The following is a 17,247-nucleotide window of genomic DNA, read 5'->3' as shown; positions in this document are numbered from 1 at the left end:
GTATGGCTTTCGTAGCAATAGGTCCACTGGTGATCTCATGGTTCATCTCACCGAACAGTGAAACAAATCTTTACATAGTTTTGGAGAAAGTAAGAAAGTAAGATTGCACTAGATATTTCAAAAGCATTTGATAGGGTTTGGCATCAGGCTCTCTTATCGAAAATGCGTGCTTTCGGTTTGCATGAATCCCTCCTTCATTGGATTAGTAATTACCTTTCGAAGCGTTCAATACAAGTTGTTTTGGATGGATTCAAGTCTGAAAACCACAAAATAAATGCTGGTGTGCCCCAGGGCTCTATTCTATCTCCAACACTCTTTCTTATTTTTATTAATGATCTCCTGTCTGCAACATAGATTTTAGATAGATTGTAGATTTTATTTTTTATGAAAAAACGGACTGTTGGATTTTTATATAAAAATTACTGAATATCGAAAACAATATTTTCTGTGAAATAAAATAAGTTTCAAGCCAATATTTTTATGTTTTGAAAAGCTATTTGAGTCGAAAGTAAATTTTTACGAAGTTTTAGTATTGTTTTTTTTTAGAGCTTTATTTTTTATAAAAAATCTGTCAATTCGATTTTTTTCAAACTTTGACTGAATGTTGAAAACAAGATTTTTTGAAAGATAAAATTAAATTAAAGCCAATATCTCAAAGTTTTGAAAAGATATTTGAGTAGAAAATCAATTTTTACCAACTTTTATAAATTTTTTTTTAAGTTTTTATTTTTTGTAAAAAAGCTGTCAATTCGATTTTTCTTAACATTTTTCAAAATGTTGAAAACAATATTTCTTATAAGATAAAATAAGCTTGAAGCCTAAATTTCAAGTTTTTGAAAAGATATTTGAATCGATATTCTATTTTTACGAACTTTGAGTAATGTTTTTTTTTAGATTTTTATTTTTGATAAAAAAACTGTCAATTAGATTTTTCTCAAAATTTTATCAGATGCCAAAAACATTATTCTTCGTTGCACAAAATTGTTTTAGAGATGAAATCATATTTGAGTCGTAAAATTTTGGAGGTAACACATTTTTTTTTTCAGTTTTATTGATTTAAAAAAAAAACCGTTGTATTGATTTTTTTCAAAAAATATACCTGTTTGGTATCACGTTACAATCTATTATATAAAATTCAATTCAAGTCTGATAGCGTTTTTGGTTCGTAAGATATTAAGGGTTAACCAAAATTTTCACCTTTTTTTCAAACTGCTATGGTAAAAAAACCACCCACGCAATTTTATTGAGAGCCCTTTCTGCATCTTTCTGCCTTATTATCTGTATAATAAAATTTATTTGAAGTCGATATCTTTTCTGGTTCTTGAGCTATGGACGACGAAAAAAACGTCGCGAACGTACGGACGTACGGACGTACAAACGTACGTACACACGCACGCACAGACATCTTTCTAAAAATCTTTTATTTCGACTCTAGGGACCTTGAAACGTCGAGAAATGTCAAAATTTTCAATTTGACAAATCGGACCCATTACAATAACTTCCTATGGGAAGTTAAAAAGGGTAGAATCCGCAATTCCTTGTATAAAGGCTAACTTTGAGTATAACGATTTTTGTTGCAAATAATTCTAATAACATGTTTTTGGGCAATCAATAACGGCCTAAAAGTATTTGCATAGGAACCACCCCAGCTAGATAACCCATATTGTAGTTTAGAGTGCGCAAGACCATAATATATAGAAGTTAGAACCCTTTTAGAGCAGAATAGTTTTAAAAGATAAATTTTTCGCGTTATGAGCATCAAATGATTCTTGATGTTGTAACTATGATCTTTCCAATTAAGGTTTGAATCAATTGTTACACCTAAATATTTAAAACTATTCACAGAATCAATTTTGAAACAAGAATTGGAACAACTCTACAACTCGAAGCATGAAAAAATATATTGTGATTACAGACTGTATGGCCAGATGTTTTAAAAGTCATGAATTTAGTTTTTTCACTAATTATTAACCTAAGGTTAGAAAACCAAGTTTTTAGAACTTCGAGATCTTCTTCAATTAGTAAAACACAATTAAAATCCGAATTAGACTGGTAGGTAAATAATATATCATCAGCAAATGCCGTCAAAAGGCCATTTAATCGAAGCTTAAAAATAGAGTTAATATAATTTAGGAAAAATAAAGGGCCGAATACAGATCCCTGTGGTACTCCATTTTTTAAAAAACGAGCTTCACTTTGTGTACCGTTGATTATAACTTTTTGAACTCTTCCCTTTAAGGGCATGTCGCATGCAAAAAAATTGATTGGTGCTTTGCGCTTAGCTTTGTAGCGTTCATATTTTTTTAAATATTTAAACGAAATAAACGGGTTTTGATTGAAAATATATTGGGCTAAATATGTATAAAGGAATAAAAAATTTAAAAAAATTGTTTGTTCCTTAACAGCACTAGAATCACTAAAAAATCATTAAATTCAGGTAGGTACTTGCGAAAATCAATGGGGCAGTGTGTAAAATATAATTTTTTATTTTTTTTATATTTTTTTCCAAAAAACAATAAATTTTTATAAATAGTATCGATTTTCTTTTTTTTTCAATTTATTTATTTATTCCAAGAAAAATTGTAGAAAACTATGAAAAATAGGGCAAATTTGCATTGTGGCATAGGTGCAATATTTGATAAAACTTCCAAAGTATAACAGCTAGCTAAGTCAATTTAACTTTTTTTCACATTCTAAATATATGTTCAGATATTTGCTTTTAATTTTTTTTTTTTTTAAATAGTTATAGTAACTTTTTTAGACAAAAAATCCAAAATGCATTCTTTTTTTTCCAATATTTTTTGCGAATTCATGGGGCGAGCTGATTTTTTTTTTTTTAGTTTTAATTTTTTTTTCTTAAAAAAAGGACCATATATATTACTCTTACTATCGATTTTGAAAAAAAAAAATATTTGTCGCAACATAATTAAAAATGCATTTCAATATAACAACATTTGTGGTGCAATTGTGAGGGATTGGGAGCTTATATAATTGCAACATATTTTTTTTATTTTTTTTTTGCATTTTGTTTATTTTATTTAAAAAGTAAAAAGTTCTTGAGTCTACTGTTTATTTAATTTAATTTTTATAAAAGAGGTCTATTTTGCATTTTTTAACAACAAATTTCTTTGTAAACGCACACAATGAAGTTTCCAGTTCCCAAGAATGCCACTGCATCTCAGCGCTCAAGAAGAGAATTCCTTGCAAAAGAGTTTCGCCCGCCCATCCTCTCTCAGATTTTTTTTTGTTGTTGGTCTCATTTAGTTTTTGTATTCTTTGTTTTGCTTGCGGTATACAATAACAGAAAATACAACAAAAAAAAGACTTTTCTTAGAAATATTTTTTTATTTCTAGTATGTGTTATGATGTAAGGTCATGGACTCGTGATTTGGGTGTTACGTAGTCAATCGTATACGCAGAATTTGATTTTTGGGTTAACTTTCGGCAAGTTTTGTGGTTGCACATTATAGTGTAGGTATAAAAAAGGGTAAAGAGGTATTGTAGGTATCGTGAATTCGCTGTCATATATTTTTTTTTCTTGATTTTTTTTGCGTACTATAACTTCCCATAGGAAGTTATTATAATATATATAGTATAGTTTTTTTTAGAGTTTTATTTTTTGTAAAAAAACTGTCAATGAGATTTTCTTCAAATTTCTATCAAATGTTGAAAACAATATTTCATATAAGATAAAATTAGTTTAAAGCCAATATTTCAAATTTTTAAAAAGAGATTTGAGGTGAAAATCAATTTTTACCAACTTTTGTTAAATTTTTTTTAAGTTTTTAATTTTTTGTACAAAAATAATCGATTTGATTATGTTCAAAATTTTACTGAATATTGAAAACAATATTTCTTATAAGATAAAATAAGTTTGAAGTCTAACTTTCAAGGTTTTGAAAAGACATTTGAATCGATATTCAATTTTTACCAACTTTTGTTAATTTTTTTTCGGTTTTTAATTTTTTGTAAACAAATTGTCAATTCGATTTTGTTCAAAATTTTATTAAATGTTGACAACAATATTTTTTGAAAGATAAAAGTAAATTAAAGCCAATATCTCAAAGTTTTGAAAAGATATTTGAGTCGAAAATCAATTTTTACCAACTTTTATTCATTTTTTTAGTTTTTTATTTTTTATAAAAAAAAACTGTCAATTCGATTTTTCTCAAAATTTTATCAGATGTCAAAAACATTATTCTTCGTTGCACAAAATTGTTTTGGAGATAAAATCATATTTTAGTCGTAAAATTTGGTAGGTGACACATTTTTTTTCAGTTTTTTTTTATTTATAAAAAAAACCGTTAAATGGATTTTTTTCAAAAAATATACTTGGTTGATATCACGTTACAATATACTATATAAAATTTAATTCAAGTCTCTAGCGTTTTGGGTTCGTAAGATATTGAGGGTTAACCAAAATTTTCACCTTTTTTTCAAACTGCTATGGTAAAAAAACCACCCAAGCAATTTTCTTGAGAGCCCTTTCTGCATCTTTCTGCCATATTATCTGTATAACAAAATTTATTTGAAGTCGATATCTCTTCTGGTTCTTGAGCTATGGAAGACGAAAAAAACGTCGCGAACGTACGGACGTACGAACGTACGTACACACGCACGCACAGACATCTTTTCTTTTATTTCATCTCTATTGACCTTGAAACCTCGAGAAATGTCAAAATTTTCAATTTGACAAATCGGACCCATTACAATAACTTCCAATGGGAAGTTAAAAAATATTAAAATAAAATAGGTATTTTCAATAATTAGAAAATGTCGACCAAAAAAAGAAATTCGAGAAAAAAACATCTCCTTCGATAGCAAAATACCCACTTGCTTTATAAAATTCGAACCATATGCAAACGACAACAACAAATCTACCTAACTAGCCATACAAAAAAAAACCGGTTTATCATGCAACGTTGTTCTATTTCTTATTTCTTTGATTGGCTGCTTGTGCGGAAATATATCCCTCGCTCTGAGAGACAAAAAAGATCAAGAGGCAAATATAGAGTAATTGGAAATTCAAATTTTGAATTTGATAATGAAGAGAGTAACGATCTTTGACTAATACATTCAAATACATTTACATGAGTTCTGAGTTCGCTTCTGCGGGAGACATACCCTTAAGTATGATTTTAACCACTAAAAAATTACTCCCCTAAATCCTGCATTATAAATACAACTTACCTAAAAGTAAATCGTGGTCAACCATATCAAAAGCTTTTGTCATATCAATGAAGAGAGCCATTGTTGATTTATTGTTATTCAAACTGCCATAAAGCTGACTGCATAGCCTAAGAATTGCATCTTCGGTTGATTTTCCTGAACGAAAACCAAATTGATTTTCAATAAAAAACTTATTTTTATTCAGGAAAGAAGTAATTCTATTAATCATAAGTTTTTAAAAAAATTTTGAAAAAGTAGGAAGAATAGAAATAAGTCGGTAGTTAATCATATTTTTCTTATCTCCCTTTTTAAAGAGGGGAATAACCTCAGCGCATTTAAATTTTTCAGGAAAACAGCCCTGTTTAACACTTAAGTTAAATATGTAACTCAAAACATCTGAAACATAGAATGCAATTTTTTTAAGTACGTTACTAGATATTCCATCTGAAGTGCCAGAATTTGTATTTATTAAAGTTAGAATTATTTTGTAGGTTTCAAAAGAGGTTATAGAATTAAACGCAAATGTTGATTATAACAATCACAATCATCACCGGTATTACTAGATGGCTTCAATATTTCAGTAAAATATTTATTAAATTTATTTGATATACAGTTAACATCAGTTAGAGGAACATTATTAGCTACAATACTTTCTATTACGTTTGGCTTTTTTGTTTTACCTAAAATGCTGTCAACAGCCTTCCATTCATCTTTTATATTGCCTTTTGATTTTTCAAATAAGTTACAATAATACTTTTCGCGAGCCAATTCAACATTTGTACTAACAGCTTTACAAAGTGTGAGGTAATACGTTTTTAGCTTTACATTATTTGGATGTTTTTTTAGCTTAATACTAATTGTGTTTTTTTTTTTTTTAATCTGCTTAAGGAGACTCTTATTCATCCAAGGCTTTAGAAATTTGTTTTTATTAGAATTTTGTATCGACACAGAAGTACATGACTCTACGAGTATATGTTTTTGCAAGATTGTGATAAAAATAGCAAACGAAGTTGATGGGTCCGTTTCCGAATAAACCTGATCCCAAAATTCATGCTCAAAATATTCCGCAATAATATGTAATCGGTGGTATAATGCTCTTTTCTTTGTGTTACTGAAGAAGAATTCAGATTATTTTGTATCTCATTAAATAAAATGATCGATTTATGATCAGTAATATTTAGGTCAAGAACACTTCCAAAAAATTTGGATTTATTGCTGACTTTAAAACGAGTAAAAATGTGGTCAATGCAAGTACTTGAAGATTTAGTTACGCGAGTTGGTTCATTAATAATTCTCTTTATACCATTAGAAGCCATAAGAAACAAATAATTATCACTGTCTTTGTCGGATACGTTTAAGAATAATACCAACTGCAAGATCGATGTGTGGTGTGTCTTTGTTTATAATTGGAACATTATATACTTCAATGCTGTTAGATAGAAGTTGTTGTTCTATTTAGTCTAAACTTTGTTCCAGTGTGACAATTTTTGTTTCATTTTCCTTAATTTTGGCAACCATTTCATCAATTTTTGCTTTGTGGTAGTTCTTTAGTTGCACAATTTCAGCATAAACCATGTCCAGGGTAACAGCGACAGGTAGTGCATCGATCGGTTGAATGTTGTTGCTTATACCAGTGTTGTAGGTAGTGGTAGAAAAAGTGGTGGTGGTGACGGGGGCGGATAATATGGCTGCGGTGACGATGATGGTAGCAGTAGAATCAGAAGCATCAATGCAGGATGATTTGGAGAAGGTGGCAGCCGTGGTAGAAAGGGTGGTGACAGTGGTGGTAGTTTTAGCAACGGTGGCAGCAGTTGTGTCTTTACTTGGAAGAGAGTCGGATGCAATCGAAGATGGTGTAGGCGGTGTGTGTTTGGTTAACGGTGTAGTTGAAGAGTATTTAACTGGAGTGACACCAGAAATAGATCCTCTCCTCTCAGCCGTACAACTAGGGCATCTCCAACTTTTCTTAGAATTTTTCATAAATTCAATAACATTTGCTGTAATTTTTGCACATTTTCCATGGAAATATTTATTGCAGCTACTGCATTTTATGTTAAGCTCAGCTCTATCGACCTTTTTTCTACAAATTACGAACGACATTTTAGTTTGATAAGTTATTATAAAACTTATTAAAAATGATTTTTAACTATTTTTAAAATGAAAAAAGCTCCCGAACATGAGTGTACCCCACAACGTCACACTGGAAACATAATACTGACTGTCTGTAAAGATAGCCGCATTTCGGTTTTGGTTTGGGCTTTGTTTAGTATCTTACATGCCTCCCTTATTGCCAGCAGTTCAGCTTGAAAAACGCTAGCAAAGTCAGGAAGCCTAAAGGATTTTGCTACATTAAGGGACTCAGAAAAGATCCCAGAACCAACTCCGCACTCCATCTTTAAGATGGTTGTGTCGAAACCTATCGACATGATGTCATCCTTCCAATCTTCTCCGGATGGGAAAATATCCTAAAAACCCTTACTAAGGCTCAAAATAGGAGTGCAGCAGTCAGTGTCTACCGAGATAATATCTGAGGGAATCAATTTCGATGTGTTGCTGTGACTAAAAGGTTTTGACAACCAGCTGTTTTATTACTTCATTCTAAAATCACTGCAGGAAACTATGTATTTACTAAAAAGGTCGATTGGTAGAAGATCCAAAATAACGTTTAAGGCGTCCGTTGGGTAAGTACGCATGGGGCATGGGCCCTGTGGTGCCCACGCAAGCTGTTCTCTGAACCTTCTTTACCTTATCAATATTATAGGCTCTGCTAAGAGCAGGCCACCACACAACCTACCCATATGTTAAGATTGGATGTACTACGGCTATTTACGTCCATAAAATCATCTTCGACTAAAGTACCCACTTTTTGCCGAAAGTTTTGCTGCAGGCAACACAGGGTTGATTATAACTGCCAAATATTTTGCACTGAAAGACAATGATAGGATTTTACCGCTGAGTCTAGGTAGCGTGAAGGTCGGTACTTTAGTTTTGGTGGTAAAGAGCAACATTTCAGTTTTACTTTGGTTAATTCATAGTCCACAACTCGTGAGCCAGCTGCTTACTTGCTTCAAAGCTGATTCCGTGACTTCACTAATCACAGAGTTGTACTTTCCTGACACCAATAACACCAAATCATACGCATAGGCTACCTCCTTCACTCCAATAAGCAATTTTACTGAATTTCTTCCTGTCAGTTCTTTTGGGATTACTATAAGGTGGATAGTTTTCGACTCGAAATTGTTTACTTAAGTAACATCAAGCACATCCATAATTTTCCGAACTCGGAAAGACAAAAATGGGAGTATTGCCTTGTTACAAATGGTCATATTATTTTCAATAATAAAATCAAAAAGTAAATCACCTCGTTCGTTGACCCCAGAACTTCCCCAAAGGGTATGCCGAGTATTTGCGTCGCCTCTGATCAGAAGGTTTGCCTCGGTTATGATTTTGCAAACCTCCTCCGGAGGTGATGGTTCATTATGGGAAGAGTCCCTGTGTATTCTAGGAGTGCTATAAATAGCACTGCCTATACTTCCTGTGGTTTTGGGTTGCTCACAAGTGCTGGGACTACCAGCACTAAATGAGCTCCCCTTCAAGGTCTCCTGGCTGGAGGCCAAGAGTTCATCCTCCAAGTCTGTGGATGGTTTTACGTTTCTCATGCCTAGTTCGTCCATTTTGTAAAAGTTTTTGAATGTTGGCCCCACGAGTAGGTCGGAAAAAAGAGGTCAGCCCCGGCAGAGCCGATATACCGGGGTAAGGCAGAAGATAAGACGGACCCTCCCAAGGCATCCGAATGAGCTCGTTAGCGACTGGTTTGCCCCCCAGCCTTTCATTCTTCTGCACGGATTATGTAAGACGCTCACACCACCACTGAAATTAGGGAACCTGTATCTTTGGTCAAATTGCATTGCTAATGCTTGCTACTATTAAGGAGTAGGAAACTTCAGCAATTCAATTTGACCTTAGCTGATCTTCATCTTGACAACGTGCAAGACAACTGTGGTGATCATTACCGCCCGGCACCTACTGGGAGGGCTAGAAACAAGGATTTTTGCCAGGCCGAGTATAGAGATATATTGCTACAGTCTAGATTGTGCAAGCATACGAGCGTCAATTAAGTACATTATTGTATCTAAATATAAGTTAACAACAGCAACAAACGTTCCCACGAAAGCTACGGTCATCCGATACATCCTGCATGCGCGCAAGTAAACTGTGTGAAATGGGAAATGCAATCTTGCACTTTTGTCACCTTAGATAGCTTACTTCATTTCCAAACATTTTGTTCAGAGTCAGTCTTAAGTCTAATGTCGTGTGAACTAGTTAAAAGCAATTTAAAATAAATAAAGATATTTTTTTTAAAAGGAATTCAAACTTGTTTCAATAATTGGCGCCCGAGCAGGGACGGGTATTTTGCTAAAAAGTAAATTTAACAATCGAACGTGAACTAGCTACTTATAAATATAAAACATTTTCGTAATACGCGACTGTAGAAAAGTGCGCTACAATAATCGAACGTGAATTAACTACTTACAAATATAAAACATTTTCGTAATACGCGACTGTAGAAAAGTGCGCTGAAATATTCAAAAAAAACTAACTATTTATAAATAGAAACATTTTCCTAATACGCGACTGTAGAAAGTGCGTGACAAAAATTACGTGGAAATAACAAGGAAGAGTATCCCGAGTCACCGCGGAAACCAGGAATCTCCGCTGGAAAAAAACGAATTATACTCTCGGCCGGCACAGTACCCAAAGGAAAAAAAAATGAAAATATTTTTCTAAAAGAATTTTTAAAAAATTCTTATGGAAATTATAATTCTTGTAAGCATTTGAAATTTTTTATATCGAAAAATAAAAAAAAAAACTTTTATATTGAAAATTATTTTTGTAAACATCCACTTTCGAAGACAAGACATAAGACTCACAAAAACCTTAACCTAATCCCTTTTCCTAAAAGTGTAAGCATTATTATTATTGAATTCCAATCAGTAAAGGATTTTGAAACAACATTCGAACAGCAAAATGGTCAACCAAGATCAACCAAGTAATGCAAGTTTAGTACCTCCTCCACCACCTCGAAACTCTGCAGGATCACAAGATTTAACTGATTATATTAACCAGGTAGTTGCGAAAGCTTTCTCCCAAATGGGAACCCCTTCTAGGGAAACCGAATACTTAGACCAACCTATTGATATCGGTCAAGCTAGGAATCTACAGGGATTAGAAAAAATCCCAGATGTGGTGAAATGTCTACGTCAATTCTCAGGAGAACCTGGAGAATTTAGCTCCTGGAAAAAAAAGCGTAGACAGGATTTTAACAATCTACGAGACTGTTCGGGGTTCTCCGAAATATTTCGGCATCCTTAGCGTTATACGAAATAAAATTGTCGGCCAAGCGGACATCGTCCTAGAATCATATAACACTCCGTTAAACTGGAGTAGGATTTCCAAATGCCTCATGCTGCATTATGCAGACAAGAGGGACCTTGGTACTCTCGAGTACCAGATGATGGTTTTGGTTCAAGGAAACCAAACCATCCCTGATTTCTACCAGCAAGTTTACCAACACCTTTCTCTGATACTGAACAAATTAGCGTCCATGGAACTAAGTGCGGAATCACTTACTACTATGACTAGTGCGTACAGAGATAAGGCATTAGACACCTTCATACGTGGTCTACTGGAGATCTTCTTCGGCTTCTTAGCATAAGAGAACCTTACGACCTCCCTCAGGCACTACACCTCTGTCTCAAATTAGACAATGTGAACTTAAGGACAAATTATGCAATGAATAACCAAAACACATTTAAAAGATCTGTTCTTCAAACACCCCCTTCACTACCACCTCATCGACAAATCCTTTCTAGCAGCACACCAGCTTCTGGAAATAGGTTTATACCCGAACTTTACTATAATCTCCAACCAAGACCTTACTCCCAACCACAACAACCAATGAACCGACAGAATGTTCCTTACCAAAAAAATTCCTATCCCTTCCAACATAACCAAACCAATCCATACAACCGGCATTCCTATTATCCTAAAAATCTCCCTCCGAAACCACAACCAAAGCCCCAACCAATGTCAGTCGATGGTTCCGTCCAATCGCAAAAGGTCAACTATCAAAATAGACCAAAATATCAAAACCCAGCCCATAAAAGGCCTAACTCTCAACAAGTCCACACTCCACACAAATTTCAAAGACTCTACCATACTACCTTAGAGGACGACCCAAATATCGGGGAGTCTAACGAGATCAATGAGCAGCAATCATACGAAGACTATGAAGGCCCCGTTTACCCTGAGGAATACGACGACGACTTGGATGAATATGCCGATCTCCAAAATGACGAACAAGTGGAGCAAACTCAACCAGAAGAGGTTCATTTTTTAGACTAGATAGCTCTTCGCTCCCGTATTTTGAATTCAAATCGAAGAGCGGAAAAGTATGTAGATTCTTACTAGACACCGGATCAAAGAAAAACTACACACAATCATGTTACATACGGAATCCCATACCTAATAAAACCATATTCTTTGCATACTCCAGTAATGGTAATACCAAAATAACTCATCATGCAGAACTAGAAATTTTCGGCCCAGATATCCCCAAAATCAAATTTTACATTCTCCCCAATTTAAAAACATTTGACGGAATCCTTGGAAATGACAGTTTAAAGGAATTGAACACTGTCATTCATACTAAGGACAACTTCTTTGTAATTAACAATAATATTAAAATTACCCTGAAGCAACAATCCTCTCAGGCAGTTAACACAATATTAAATACTAAAATTTCTCATTTATCGCAAAATCAAGTCGATCGATTAACTCAAATTTTTCACAAATGCACAAATATCTTTGCCGATCGCGATACGAAACTAACTTATACTTCGAGTATAAGTTAGTTTCGTATCCTTATTTCCAATAAAATTATGCTTGCCTACCCAAACTTTTCAAAAGAATTCCAACTAACCACCGACGCATCTGAGTATGCTATTGGTGCAGTTCTGTCGCAAGACGATAGACCAATTACTTACCTTTCAAGATCACTGAATAAGACCGAAGAGTTCTACGCCACCAACGAAAAGGAAATGCTATGGGAACTTGGCTCCCTTCGGAACTTCTTATACGGATCAAAAAAGGTAAAAATCTTCACTGATCACCAGCCTCTCACCTTTGCGCTCAGTAACAAAAATTCAAACACGAAAATGAAAAGATGGAAGGCAAAGCTTGAAGAGTACAATTATGAACTCCAGTACAAACCTGGAAGGGCGAATGTTTTAGCAGATAGCCTTTCGAGACCTCCGCGAACTGAAGTAAATTCAATGACGGCAAGTCTGCATAGTGGTGAAAGCTCGTCACATTACCTCATCCCATCAGTTGAAGTCCCCATTAATGCTTTCAGTAACCAATTAGTATTGTCAATTGGCCAAGGAACTAGTTATCAACTGAAGAAACCTTTCCCTGGTTACAATCGTCATATTTTAACGGAACCTAGCTACACCAAAGAAATGATAATTGGTTTTTAAGCGGTATCTGAATCCCAAGGTTATTAACGGTCTGAAGACGGATGAGTCAACTATGGCCATTATCCAAAAACTTTATCCACTTCATTTTCTTAACTATAAAATTCGTTTCACTCAGTCAGAAGTAATAGACGTTCCCGATGAGACAGAGCAAGTAGAAATATTCCTTAAGAACCACCGAAGAGCTCATAGGAATGCGTGCGAAAACAGGACTCAAATCGTAGAAAAATATTACTTCCCAAGGATGAACTCGAAAATCCAAAACTCCCTTAAGCGCTGTACGATCTGTAAAGAAAACAAATATGAGCGACACCCTAACAAGATCTATATAAATGAAACTCCTCTGCCTTCCTATCCACGTTATATAATTCACCTCGACATTTTTTCCACACAAACATTTTTAGTCCTTACTTCTATAGACAAATTCTCGAAGAAGACATCCGCCAGCCTTTATGGGATACAACCTTTCATTTCGGTATCCCCGAACACGTCGTCATCGACAATGAGAAATCCTTAAATTCAATATCCCTTAAGGCTATGATGGAAGAACTCAACATAACAGTTTACCAGACCCCGCCATACAAAAGCGAGGTTAATGGGCAAATAGAGAGATTCCATTCTACCTTATCGGAAATCATGCGATGTGTGAGTTCCGAATTCCAGATTACTGAATTCCGAGATCTACTTAAAAGAACAGTATATGAATATAATTCGACCATCCATTCCACCACGGGAAAAAAACCTATAGAAGTATTTTTTGGCCGCGAGCAAAGAGTTTCCCCGGAATTATACGAAAAGGGAAGAAAAAGTAACATTGAGAGGATTAAAGAAAAACAACTAAAGGATTTACAAACTCATAACAAAACGCGGAAACCCCCTAAAACGTACCAAGTAGGAGAAGAAATTTTTGTTACACACAACAAAAGAATAGGTTCCAAATTAAGAGTACGCTACAAATCAGAGAAAATCAAAGAAGACAGGAACACTACTGTACTTACCGAGTCAGGGAAAATTGTCCACAAGAGTAATATTAGAAACTAATTTTCACAAAATTTCAGGATTCCCTTTGTATTAGCCTGTGCCGAGGTACAAATACTGGACTACTCAAACTCCCAAATTGTGGCCATAAATAATGGATAAGCAAAAATTCAGAATGGAAATTTTAAGATCATCCATACAATTGATCTGGACAAATATGATAAATTCATAGATCAAGCTAACGCCACCCTCCTTTCAATGAACATCAAGTCCCATATCCTTTTTCCTCTCCTTCAATTTGAACTAACACAGATAAAAAACATACTAACCTACATTAAACCCAAAAGAAACAAAAGGTCTTTAAATTTCATAGGATCAGCATGGAAGTGGCTCGCTGGCAGCCCCGACCATGACGATCTCGTCCTTATTAAAAATAAAGCGAATAATTTAATTGAAAACAATGAAAACCAAATTGTCATTAACGCATTGTACAACAAAAGAATTAATAATATAACTATAGTCACTAACAAAATCCTAAAAGAAATACGAGAAAATAAATATCTAGATAACGAATTACTTGTAACCCTTAAATATAAAATTAAAATCATTAAAGAAGAGCTTGTTAACATTAAATACGCCATTCATTGGGCGAAGGAACAAATTCTAAATTCAATTATTTTATCAACCGAAGAAATAAATATCGCCATAAAGGCACTTAATAAAGAAAAGTTTCCTTTTAATACTGTGGAAGAAGCACTAGAGTTTTGAAATGTCAAAATTTTTACAAACAATTCAACACTTATTTATGTAGTTAACATCCCACTTACAGATTTAAATCTTTGTGAAAAACTTTCTCTTAAACCGATTTAAAGGAATAATAAAGTAATAAAGTTACCAAACGAGAATGATTGTAAAGTATTAATATGTGAAAACAGATTTTATAGTATTAAAAAACCATGTAAAACTCTGAACAAATTGTCTGTTTGCAACTCAGAAAATGTTATAGAAATAAAAAACTCAGATTGCATTCCCAACTTGCTAAGGAGCGTCAACTCATCCTGCTCCGTCACGACCGCTGAACACATCCCTAGCATCGAGATAATCGAAGAAGGTTTCATTTTCCTCAACCAATTTGAAGACACAATTACAGTAAACGGAGTCGAACGTCCCCTAAGCGGAAGTTTCCTCGGTTAATTCCATAATGCAACGATTGGAATCAAGGACCAGACCTATCGCTCTGAGGAGATATCATCAGTACGTGTCCTACCTGCGATCATTCAACCACAACCATACGAGAAGGAAATCAATGAAGTCCTTTCATTGGAAATGATGCGAGAACTTCATATCAAAAACAGAGAACACATTGAGAAGCTCGAAGTAAACCACCTTATTCATCAGTCCATCTCTTACGGCACTGTTATGATCATCATAGGAATCATAGGGCTAATGTTTTTTATGAGAAGAGAAAAAACAAAAGTCACTATCAAACATGAAGAAACCCATCGAGAAGTACCATCTGAGGTCTCTATAGCCCCTACAACTTTCAAGCCAATGGTCATACCTACGCTAAGTCAGCTGAGAAGTCCCAGCATCAAGAAGATCTATGATGCTCCATATTTTTAATTACTGGAGGAGGGCGTCCAGATTTAAGCAGGGAGGAGTTAACAACAGCAACAAACGTTCCCACGAAAGCTACGGTCATCCGATACATCCTGCACGCGCGCAAGTAAACTGTGGGAAATGGGAAATGCAATCTTGCACTTTTGTCATCTTAGATAGCTTACTTCATTTCCAAACATTTTGTTCAGAGTCAGTCTTAAGTCTAATATCGTGTGAACTAGTTATAAGCAATTAAAAATAAATAAATATATTTTTTTTTAAAAGGAATTCAACCTCGTTTCAATAATTTATATACTATTAACAGAAATTAAAATAAATAAAATTCACTTACCAGCGACTCTCCAATGTTGTGCACAGCATTTCTGGTCAATCGTTTGTTTTGCTATGTTAATTGTGAATGAAATTAATTTCCTTTTTTTTAAATGAAGGTAACGATCTTAACTATTTTCTTTAAAAAAATATAAAATTTAGGTTCTTATCAATGTAATTAAAAGTGGCACATGTGAAATTTTTATAATTATATTCCGACTCTTATATCCTTCATTTCATAAATTGTGCAATTTTTATTTGTATTATTAACTCTGATTAATTTTTGTTTTGTTTTGTAACAATAAGGTATGTAAATATATCCGTAGTAAAGTAGATACAAACACAGATTTTATAGATTCATGATAGAACTTAAAGGTGTACATTTCGGTTTGCCTATAAGCTACTGAGGACTAAATGTGAGAAAAAGTATTCAGGCTCATCTAAATGCTTCATTTTGAATGTTTCATGGCCTTCGTTCAAAAACCAAACAATTCTAATCAACAGAATCTAAAGTGCTGACATGGTCTTAAATTGGAAGATTTGAAAAGCTTTTTAATTTCAATCCAAATAAATGTTGTAAGTGTATATTAAATATAATAATATTGACCAAATACACATTTAATGATTTATTAGTGCTGTATTTGTTTACTTAATTTATTTGCCAACATTTGTCTGGTGACGTTAGAATTCAGGTGGAAACAATAGGCGGGTGTCTCCGTATTTTTTTTTGTACAGACAATCCTTCGAGAAGCATACTGGTGAAGCTCCATTGCCAACTTTAGTTAGTTCAGATTTCTCAATTAAAATAGTATTTGCATCATTTAAGCAGTTCGATAATTGCAATACCAAATTTTAGTTTTGCTTGTTGCAGAAATATTCCTGAAAATTTCTATTTGAGGGACTATGTTAGAGTAAGAATTTTGTTTGTAGTTAGATTTTGGAATAAAATTTGAGGGAACCATGTTTAAGAAATAAGTTGCTTTATGTATACTTACTATTACTTTAACTAATACTTTAAGGAATAGAAAAAGACAATATGGTTACACACAATTCCAACTAAATGAGGCCAATAAATATATTTAAGTTACTTTTTTTATTCCAATATGGGGAAACCGAACACCCAATAGAAAAAAAAAATCGGTGAACGCTCCAAAATGTATACCTCTTGACTAAATAATGTTGTCTTTTATGCTTACGCAAAAAATTACGAATTTTGTACCATATGAACATTTCTAGACATTTTACAATGTTAACAATTAAATATGCTATGAAATAATAGGCTGCTATATTTTTTTCTCTAAAAAGTTGATGAAGGTTAGCTGAAGCAGAAATTTCTTTAATGAACACATACCTAAAATTGTAACGTACCTCGCAGATGTTGTCGAGTTAGGGATGAGAACAAAAACTTCAAACCCCAATAACCATACACTCCGTACACTACCAGTAAGCATTGGAGCTTACAGGGACTCCAAAACTGTACTGGCAGTAAAGTGTATTTGTGCCCAATTTCCTTACCGCGGCATGCTTGCATGGCCAAAGGTTAGATCGTCGGATTGTCGGGGTTCTTTTGGTTTAGAAATTGGGCGGCCGTTACGTTATATCATGCCGTTAAAAATCGTACAAAAATATTCGCGAA

General features: G+C 33.8%; 1 protein-coding gene across 3 annotated transcripts in view; it reads right to left on the bottom strand.

The window, feature by feature from the left end:
* The window catches only part of LOC129939471 (sialic acid synthase), a 92,069-nt gene that overhangs the window by 37,059 nt on the left and 37,763 nt on the right, over nt 1–17,247 (bottom strand). Inside the window, exon 1 of one of the 3 annotated variants that reach the window (XM_056047497.1) lies at nt 5,191–5,305. The exons of the other annotated variants lie outside the window; for them this stretch is intronic. The gene's annotated coding sequence lies outside the window, so the exon portion shown is untranslated. Of the gene's footprint in view, nt 1–5,190; nt 5,306–17,247 lie in introns of those variants that run through there. 3 annotated transcript variants of the gene reach the window in all.

Source organism: Eupeodes corollae, chromosome 1 (assembly GCF_945859685.1).
Source record: "Eupeodes corollae chromosome 1, idEupCoro1.1, whole genome shotgun sequence".
NCBI lineage: Eukaryota > Metazoa > Arthropoda > Insecta > Diptera > Syrphidae > Eupeodes > Eupeodes corollae.
Note: the sequence above shows the minus strand (reverse complement) of the source record. Positions and strands in the feature narration are given on the sequence as shown.